An 11,174-nucleotide genomic window follows, 5' to 3' on the forward strand; every position below is an offset into this window, starting at 1 on the left:
GTTTTTCTAAGATGAATGCTATCTACAAAATGGACACCAATCTGGAATTCAATTACTCTATTTCATTATCTCCTTAAGTACTTTGGAATTTATCAGACAATGTGTCCTGACTACCAATTGGAAAACAATTGAAAGAAAGTTTAAACCCTGTCAGGCAGTTATGATGGAAGAGGAAAACAGAATAAACACACCATAAATTGCCGCTGGGGAGCTAAGAACACACTGAAGAAGTTGGGTTTTCCCATGGTTGCAAATACACAAATCATACTCATCTCATTGAAATGTTTAAATAATCTCCTCTGTCAATTCATCCATGATAAAAAGGCATTCACTGTGCTCAAAAGGGATGCTTATGGGTGGAATTTATAGACTCTTATAGAACTATTTCTCCTTTTAAAATTTCTTACTCTTCTTCACCATAGGTCTGACCCAAGGTTGGTTCACCAAGAAAGAAGCACCTCTGCCAGCAGGATGGCTTTGTAGGTAAAAGCATGGGCTCTGCACCTGTCAGTCTGTGTTTGTTCCCACATGGTGGAAGGACAGAACTGGTTCCTGTAGGTTATCCTCTGATATCTGGTGCATGTGTGCATGCATATCCACAATAAATAGATACAGATAGTTTTTAAATAGAAAAGCTAGCACTTTAATGCTCAAAGTGTAGCTCTTTCTTCAAATAACACACTGTTTTAGCAACAGAAGATGAGCTAGTATTTCATGTCAATGAATTTTTTCACAGACTGTAACAATTAGTAAAAGTGTAAGGTATACAGCAGAGTGTCTGTGAACTGAAAGATAAACAAGCCTTATCAATAACCCAAGAAGTGAGAGGAACAAGAAGAGTAAAATATAATAAACACAAGATAAAAGGGCAGTCATAATGAGAGAAGAAATTCCATAAATTTAAATAATATATGAAATAAAACTTTCAGAGAACTCTTGATCTATACTTAAAAATACCACTCTTTCTCAAATATTCCAAAGGAAAACATCCAACAGTGATGATTTCAGTAAAAGCACGTGAGCAACAATGTACAGCACTTTATAAATAACTACCTTCCTCCAGATCTGTTTTCTTTCTTATGCCATCTAAAAAAATCTCTAGCCCTTGTGGAACCTAGCCCTGAGTCTCACCCCTGCCATTTTACCTTGTGGATATTGATACAGTATACTCAAACACATCACATTCACAACTCAGGCTCTTCTGGCTGCATCCATTGAAGGTTTAGAGAAGTGATATTGAAACACTTGCTCTCATGGTAGCTGATGTATTTGTTGTGTACTTGGATTCCATTTGCAAGTATTTTGTTGAATTTTTGTATCAGTATTCATAAGATATATTGGTCTGAAATTCTCTTTCTTTGTTGGCTCTTTGTGTGGTTCAGGTATCAGGGTGACTATGGCCTCTTAGAATGAGGATGGCTAGGTTCCTTTTGTTTCTAATTTGTAGAATGGTTTGAGGAGTATTGGTATTAGCTTTTCTTTGACAGTCTGGTAGAGTTCTGCACTGAGACCATCTGGACCTGGACTTTTGTTGTTGTTGTTGTTGTTGTTGTTGTTGTTGTTGTTGTTGTTGAGAGAATTTAAAGTGGTTGTACAAGTTTACATTCCCACCAGCAATTGAGGCATGTTCCCCTTTCTCCACATCCTTGTCAGCATGTGCTGTCATTTGAGGTTTTGATCATAGCCATCCTCATAGGTGTAAGATGGAATCTCAGGGTCATTTTCATTTTCATTTTCCTGATGACTAGGAATATTGAGCATTTCTTTAAGTGCTTCTTGGTCATTAGAGATTCCTCTATTGAGAATTTTCTGTTTAGCTCTATACCCCACTTATTTTGGTATTTCAATACAAGGTCTTTCTGTGTAATCTTGGCTGTCCTAGACAAACTTTGTAGACCAGCTGGCTTTAAACTCACAGCAATCTGCTTGCTTCTGCTTCCCTGAGTGTTGGGATTAACACCTGAATCACCATACTTCACTTGTACTGTTTTTAAATTGGATTATTTGGTTTGTTTCTAATTTCTTGAGTCCTTTATATAGTCTGGATATTAGGCCTCTGTCTGATATAGGGCTGGGGAAGATCTTCTCCCAGTTTGTAGGCTGTCATTTTGTCCTATTGATAGTGTCCGTTGCCTTACAATGGCTACTGGGCTCAGTTAATCAAGAATGTGGGTGAGATGGTTATTGTTGATTGTCAACTCAATTACATCTGGAATGAACTATCCAGAAATGGAAGACACACCTAGGAGAGATATTTCTGCTTAGTTTGAAGTAGGTGAATTCACTTCTAGTCTGGACCTATGAGGAAAGAGAGACACATCTTTGATACAGACACACCTTTAATCTTGGCCACATTTTCTACTGGAAGCCAAGGGCATGGATGAAGGAAACCTTACTCTTTGCCTACTTGTCTTCTTCTTTTTAAAGAATCCATTCCTTCACTATTAGAGCCTATTTCTTTGGAATTCCAGCATCTACTGAACAGCAAATGAAATATCTAGTGTCTTAGGGTTTCTATTGCTGTGAAGAAACACCATGACCACTGCAACTCTTATAATGGAACATTTTATTGGAGTTTTCTTATAAGTTCAGGGGTTTTGTCCATTGTCATCATGGTGGGAAGCATGCTGGTACACAGATAGACATGGTGCTGGAGAGGTAACTGAGAGTTCTACAACCAGATTCTCAGGCCACAGGAAGATAAAGTGACACTGGGCCTGCTTTGAGTATCTAGGGCCTCAAAGCCCTTCCCTAGTGACACACTTCCTCCAACAAAGCCACACCTATTTCAACAAGGCCACACCTCTTAATAGCATCACTCCCTGTTGGCTTATGTGAGCCCTTTTCATTCAAACCACCACATCCATCCTTGTGGACTGGGAATTGTCTGGATTCTTGGATTTTCTGTTTATAGCACACCATTGTTGGATTAGTTGGACCATAGCCAGTAAGTGAGTCTAATAAATCCCATATATATATATATATATATGCATATACATATAGATATACACATACATATAGGTGCATTCTATAGGTTCTGCTACTCTAGAGAACCCTGACTAATACAATGAGTCTTGATTGAGAAGTTTTTAAAGGAAGAATGCATGATTTTCTTCCTTTGTGACAATGTATGTACCAAAGAATAGTACTCTTGAGTAAATACAAAATAAAGACATCAGAAGAGGCCATAGCATCAAGAACCGAGCCAAGCTTTTCTTCAAAATCCCTACTCTCCAACTCAGAGTATGATGAATGAAAAAAATAAGATAGATGGCATAATGGAGCAAGCCAACAAGTAACAAATCTTTAAAAATCAAATGCTAAAGGGCTGGAGAGATGGCTCAGTAATTAAGAGCACTGACTGCTCTTCCAGAGGACCTGGGTTTAATTTCCAGCAACCACATCGTAGTTCACAACTGTCTGACACCATCACATAGACATACATGCACCAATTCAAATAAAGTTTTGAAAAATAATATTAAAAACAACAACAAAATCCCAAATGCTCTTAAATTCAATGAAGGAAAATATTTATAGATTACCAGTCTAGAAAACACAGATTTGGATCTTAGTTTTGCCAACTTATCACACAACCTTGGAATTGAAGATTACCAATAAACAGGAGGATTGGGAGTAACACCTACAATGTCTATCCCATTTCTTGGCTTCTCATTCATTTAACTAAAAATGAGTGTTAACTATACCCCAGTTCCTGGCAATGGGAACAAGCAAGCCCTGAACTCTTTTTCATGTGTAGGCCTTGGAATACTTATAAATAGAAGCATTCTCTTAATGATTGTTCATCTCCCTTGATAAAATAAATGTTTATTCAGTACCATTTTCTAGCAGGTACTGTTCTAGGTACCCTTAATACATCACAAATCCCCTTGGGAAGAAGCACCATAATGATCTTCATTTTTACCTGTAAGGTAACTACAGTCCTGAGAGCTTGAGTAACTTACCCAAGATCACATACCTTGTTAAGTAGCCAAGCTAAGATTGCAGCCCCAGACTGAGTGCTAAATTACTATGTTTTCTACCCTGCCCATGTGTGATGTGGCTATAATCCAGAAGGGGTTTTCCTAATTAGGTTCACAAGAAACTACTTTTTTTTTTCAGTCAAAAAATGTCATTTTTGGTGCAGTCCAGCTTTTGAGCAGAACAACAAGGAGTCTTTGTTAATTCAATCCTGATAACAATGCAATCTGCCTGAATAGTCCCCTAAAAATGAAAGTTGAAAGTGAAGATAAGTAATCTAGTACTAGACAAAAACAAAAGGTGCATCAGCTTCATGAGGGCCAGGCAAGATGATGCATACAGCACTCATTGCCAACAGAGAAAGACTTTCTTAATATAAAACATTTAGATTTATTTGATGCATATGAGTGTTTTGTTTATATGTATGTCTGTGTACCACATGCATACCCTGCATTCTCAGATCTCAAAAGATGGAAGCAGATCTGGTGGAACTATAGTTATGGATGGTGGGTATGCCACCCATTGGGTGCTGGGAATTGAATCCAGGTCCTCTGAAAAAGCAATAAGTGTTTGTTCCTGCTGAGCCATCTCTCCAGCCAGAGAAACTTGATGTGCATAGGCTCTGGGACTCAATGTCAGGCCAAGTGTGGAGTGAAGGAACAAATGTGCTTCCATTTCCCCCTCAGGGATTATCATAATCATTTAGTATCGATGGTAACAAGCCAGTTGGTCAGCATGAGAAACTGTTTTCTGGATCACTTGTGTTGATTGTGGAGAAAAATTCAGCTTAAAGTTTTGCCTTGTACAGGTTATAGTCACTACTACAAAGTCTCCATTTAAGCATCAACACACTGATTTACACATACATACAACAAAGGTATCTCTAGCACAAGAGCTATGGAGATAAAAGAATCTAATAGTGTGTCCATGATTAAGATACTGCATTCATTGACTGTTAATTATAGGTCAGAGCTGAACAGAAGCTTAGAGAACATCTGACCCAATTCTCACTCTACAGGGAGTCCAAAGGGAACACAGGAAAGAGAAGTGGTGTGCTCATAGTAATCATCACTTATTAAAGTTTCAAAAGAAACAACCATCATGGGGGGAGAACGGATGGGTTAACAAGAGTAAATTAAAGTCTTCCTCTTTCTTGGTCAAAACCTGGTTGCTGAGAAGGAATTACTCTGTCTTAAAGATAGAAGGAACAGAAGAATTGGAAACAAAATCAATCTTGACATGAGCATAAATGAGCTGTGTGACTTTCCATCTATTCCATTGACCTCACTTTGGTCATTTAAAAAGGCAAGGTACTACCATCAATGGAGCTCATTTCCTAGGGCTCTAAGAAAAACAAAAATATAGAAGATGGTTTTTTTTTAATGATCATGTTCTAAACCAAAACGTAAGCATTGCTTCCACAATGTTTTCCTTTGTTGTTGTTATTGTTGTTGTTGTGTGTGTTTTTGTTTGTTTGTTTTGTTTTGTTTTTCAAATAGAGTTCTAATAATGGCTACCAAAACCTTTACTGGCTTTCTTCCCTAGAAGCCACCCTATTCTTTTTAGCCAATGCCTATGAAAGCCTTAATCTTTGAGATACAAGTATAATCAGAAAATGTCTAACACACAGCCTCTCTTCCTGCCTCCCACCAGATCCCCTTCTCTTAGTCAAGATATTTTATGGTTGTTACTTGATTTTTCTCTCTGGAGTCCAAGGTTCTCTCTTGCATAATGACTCACTGTAAAAGAAAAAAATACCCTGTTGTCTGTCACTTTTAAAGGAGATACTGAGTGGGATATTAATTAATACAGGATGAACACATTTATTTTAAATGGTTTTTGTGTCAAGTTGGCAGAGCTTCAGAGGCCACCTGGGGCCAGAAATTTACCCTATTCTGCTGTTAAGAAACAGTAGAAAACATCATCTATGCTTCCCTTTCAGTATTTATTACTCAGGAGACTGAAAAAATTTGCTGGTCTACCATTCTAAATTCTACAGTTATTTTGTACATTTCACTCAAGCCAACAGACAACATAAACACACCGGCATGCACCCTTCTTGCTTTGATGTGGGGGTAAAAATCTATTTTTGTGCCTCATGAGAGGCACTGGCAGTAAAAGATCATGTAGTTCCACTAAGCAAATCAGAGTGGGTTTTTTTTTTTGAGAAATACATACTTGCTCCAATTTTCCTGTCTAAATTATCCAAAGCCCTTACAGTCTTGATATAGTTCACTTAAAGATCATTACTCATGTTACTGAGTGGGCTGCAGAGTGATTGTGCCTACGCAAGGTATTCTTCTGGGTGTTTGAAAATGACAGCAGTTAGTTCTAGTACTGAATGTACTGAAATTAACTCAAACTTGCAAAGTTCCATCAACACCATTTAAGGAAAGCTATTTACCCTGCAACTTAAGTAAGGGTAATGAAGGTGGAATGATGGGAAGCTTTGAGTAATTACTGAAAATGTTGGACTCAGATGATTATCTATATAGATTCACCCCACCTCCCCCAACACACATACACACACACACACACACACACACACACACACACACACACACACACACACACCAGGATGTCAGGCAATTAAACAACAGGCATCCAAATTTGTGTTTAAGAAAAAGTATTAATGCAAAATAAGACTTTGAGATAGAAGGGTCACCACTTTCTCCCAACTTCTTCTGACTTGTCACATAAAGATTCCCTGGCAGGTGTCATTTGTAACTAAGGTCCAACAGGGGCCTTTCTAAAAGAAACTGAAGAAATGGTTATCTAAGCAAAGAAGAGGGGTTTATGATTTTCTAGAGCATGGGAAAAACCCAGTTAAAAGATGGTGTGGTTTATAATACTCCCTAAGAAGTGTCTCGGGTCTTAATTAGCTTTCCTCCTTATCTCTGGTAAAACAGGCCCATGAAGTTTTCTGTGTCTGCAAAGGCATTTGAAAAATAGGTGATCAGCCACCTGGAAGATGAGAAAACTCATTCCCTTCTATTTGAGACTTATTGCTGGCATTGTGTGTATGTTTGTATGATTTGACTAACAATTATGGAGAATTATGGGAGATGCTATTCGAAACACTGGTTCCATTAAATTAGAAAGGAATATTCTTCTAAGATTTCTGTAGGCCCAGTATCATCATAAACATGATTTACAAAATGAATTCAAGTCTTTTTAATGGAAATAATTCCCTAGACTAGGATAATAGACTTCCATTCAGAAGTTGACTCTGCTTCAATGAGTTCACCAAATAAACAACCATGAGTTAATTGAAATTTATATTTTAAAATGTATACATAAAAGGATTGCTTTTTCCAGCACCCCCCTCAACAAATGTATCTGTGAATATTCTGTGTTTCTTCCACTTTTTATGAGTCAACTCTAGCTTTTTGGAATTATTGTGAATGTATCAACTGCCACACTCATAAGCACAATATGTTTACTATTAAAAGAATTTTGGTGCCAGTCTCTCAACATTAAATATTATTACCTTCACATAAAATGTACATTTTCAAATCTGGGTAATTTAAATGCTCTGAACTATTTTTGTATTAACTGTTAATGCTGGCAACTGAGGGGCGTAAATAGGCGGATCACTGGGACAGCCAGTCTAGCCAATCAGTGAACTCCAGACTCAGTTAAAGCAGTGGATCTCCACCTTCCTAATGTTGCAACCATTTAATACAATTTGTCACATTATGGTGACCCCCAACCATAAAATTATTTTCATTGCTACTTCATAACTGCAATTTTGCCACTGTTAGGAATCGCAATGTAAATATCTGATATGTGACCCCCAAAGAGTCATGACCCACAGGTTGAAAACCACTGAATTAGGGACTCTATCTCAAAGGATAAGGTAATGAGAAGAGTGACATTGAAAGGTATCCAACATCCACCTGTGGCCACATGTGCACCAATGTCCAACACCCTTGCTCACATGTACACCCAACCACACAAAATGATTATTAACTAAAAAGATTTCACCCACATTTTACACTGCTTTTATATGAGTCTGGAGCTAAAATCTAGATTAAGCAAATCAATGTGCCTCAGTGCCCTGTTGCTCCAAAAAGTCCCAGGATTCCCATGGGTAGATTATTGATAATCAAGTGCTTTACGGTTATCATGCCATGCAGGAAGTTTTTCTTTTGTTGTATTTGTGGTGGTGGTTGTTCTTTCACATTCCAAGAATATCCCCAAAGGGGGAAAAAGAAACACAGAATAAGAGAGTAAAAGCCCACTCTCACATTCTGTGTGATCTTCCTTCTTGGTAATATGCCTTTTCCTCTGCCCTGTAGCAGGCTTTTTCCATGCCTCAGGCTAGTCCAACCCAGCTGATTCTCTGTGTGCTGCTTCTGCCCTTTCACAATTTGCACATGGATCACTCATGTGGAACCAAACACAGGAAGCAACATATGTATGTATGTACACTCCTCCTTCGGAACTGGGAATTGTGGTTTCTAGGACATTACTGAGTAACAGGCTATGTTGAACATTTGCTCCCCACTTTGTAGTCAGGTGCTATCCATTTGAAATAGGCGCACCAAGATGGTCCCATAGCTTCAAATTGTATGATTTATCTAATCTTTAGACAATTGGAAAACAGCCATTTAGTAAATACAGAGGTAAAAATTGTTATTGGGCATATACTAGTTAAAATTATTTGGCATGGTAGTAGTAATAATAACAATGCCAATCCTTGTTGTGATTTAGGCATCTTTCTGTAACTGATATGGACCTTATCTCATTTAGTCCCTACAAAACTCATACAGAAGCTACTATGATTACCTTTATTATACAAATGGAGAATCTGAGGCTCAGAAAGATTAACTTGCCCAAGGCTACAACATCCAATAAGAGGGAAGAGATTTGAACTCATATTTGACTGTTTCCCAAATACACTCTTGACCTTCAAATTGGTGATGTTGGAACCAACCAATAACAATTAAAGGTATCTTTGGAAGTGGTTCTCAGGCAGCAGAAATTTGGGGAAATTTTTTCCATGCAGCAAATGATTTTGAAATTTTATTCTTGAGAATATTGGTTGTGTAATTAGGTTACTTTTATATGTTGATAAAAAGGCCACATTAGCCGGGCGTGGTGGCGCACGCCTTTAATCCCAGCACTCGGGAGGCAGAGGCAGGTGGATCACTGTGAGTTCGAGGCCAGCCTGGTCTACAAAGTGAGTCCAGGACGGCCAAGGCTAACACAGAGAGACCCTGTCTCAAAAAAAACCAAAAAAAAAAAAAAAAAAAAAAAAGGCCACATTAAAAGCTTGGGAAGTCACCAGGCATTGTAGCTTATGCCTTTAATCCAGGTATTAGGTGGCAGAAGCAGGTGGATCTCTGTGAGTTCAAGGCCAGCCTGTTCTACAAAGAGAGTCCCAGACAGCCAAGGCTAAATCTTGGGAAGTTACCTTCCTCCACCTGATTCTCAGAGGTCTGAAAATCTAGCCGAGCTCAAATATTCCAAGACTTGTGGGTTAAGCTAAAATTTGGGAAGGCTTCTCTACTTATAAGTCTTAAACTAGAAACTTCTATTTGTAATATATTTTGAGAACAGACTGACCAAACCACCATATCAGCAAGGAGTACATTATTAGACAATATCACCTTCAACTTTCCACTTTTTTCCATACAAGTTGATCTTCCTGGCCAAAGACCATAGCTCACCCTTTGATATGTGATATTGGCTAGAATTTCTAGCTGCTTTGTCTGTGTTCCTCTATGAGAAAATATTTCTTTTCTTTTTGTTTTCTTCTTTTTATTCAATTCTGGAGACCAAACTCAGGGCCTCACAAACTCAGCTACACCCTCTGTCCAGGTGATCCCTTGAGAGGGTTTTGAAGGAAAGCATGACCATCTGCTTGAAGAATATTACAAGTGAGTGGAAAAGACCATTCTAGAACCACACTACAAAACACTAGAGGATATCACATACATGAAGTGGGGCCAGGGCTGGAACTGAAGCTACGCATCGTGAAGCTTGGAGTAGTTGACTTTAGCCTAACCTTTCCTTCTTAGTGAGGTTTCCCTCCCCGACCATATGCCTATTGAAATAACTATTGAGCTGGGTATGATGGTGTACACTGTACCTTGAATCTCAGAACTCTAGAGGCCGAAGCAGTGGCCCTCCATGAGTTCTACAGAATGAGTTCCAGGCTGGCTAGGGTTACAAAGTGAGACTGTCTCTCAAAATCTAAAAATTCGTAACGATTGAATGAAGCTTAGCAAAAGCACAAGCAGGATATAAGTAAAAGCAACAATTAAAGGCATAATAGCTAAGGACACATAGTTAAAGTCAGCTAAACAGCCATGAGATCTAATTCCAGCTCTACCTCCTAGATGACTATGACCAAGACGGATATCCTTTAACTTCATTTCTTTTGCTGGAAAACAAGGAGAAAAGTGAGCTAATAAAATTTTTAAAAATATCCTGTGCAAAGTAGCTTGCCAATAAGTTAAGAGTTATAATTTAAGATGTAGGAGCAAGAGGACTAGAGACAAAAGACCTGGATATAGACACATCTCCATCACTAACTGTCTCAGGATCAGAAATATTAGTTCTCTGAACTAATTCCTCATCTCATCCATGGACATGGAGATGATTAGCCCCCACCTTCAATGGTCTTTTAAAAGAAACAAAAGTGGTAAAATATTGTTTAAGTGATTGGGGTTTTTTCCCCAATTGTGTAAGGAATACATAAGTAGAGAGGAATGAGCTGGATAGATGGCTCAGGAGTTAAGAACACTTGTTACTCTTCCAGAGGATCCAGGTTCAATTCTTAGCACCCATAACTGACCTCTAACTCTAATTCTAGAATATCTGACACCTTCTTCTGCCCTCTGTGGGAATGGCACTCATGGGGTGGCAGAGGCATGCATACAGGAAGAACACCCATACACATAAAATAAAATAAATCTCTTAAAAGAGAAAAAGAAAGTAGAGTAAAATGTCAAGTGGGAAGTGCATTGATTCGAAGCACAGGAGTTTATAACTATTGCTACTGGGCAATACTAATAACAATTTAAAGATAACTTTTGTCAAATCTTAAAAGTAGATTATTCTGTTCCTCTTTATCGTTAGTCTTTAACTTTCATAGCCATCAAAATGGGCAAAAGTTTTCTCTATATATTTTCTATATGAAATTTCTGGAGAACAAATTTTACAACTGGAAATAGTATTAGAATATT

This window comes from Acomys minous, assembly GCF_964271855.1.
Source record: "Acomys minous genome assembly, chromosome: 7".
In the NCBI taxonomy this organism is placed as follows: Eukaryota; Metazoa; Chordata; class Mammalia; order Rodentia; family Muridae; genus Acomys; species Acomys minous.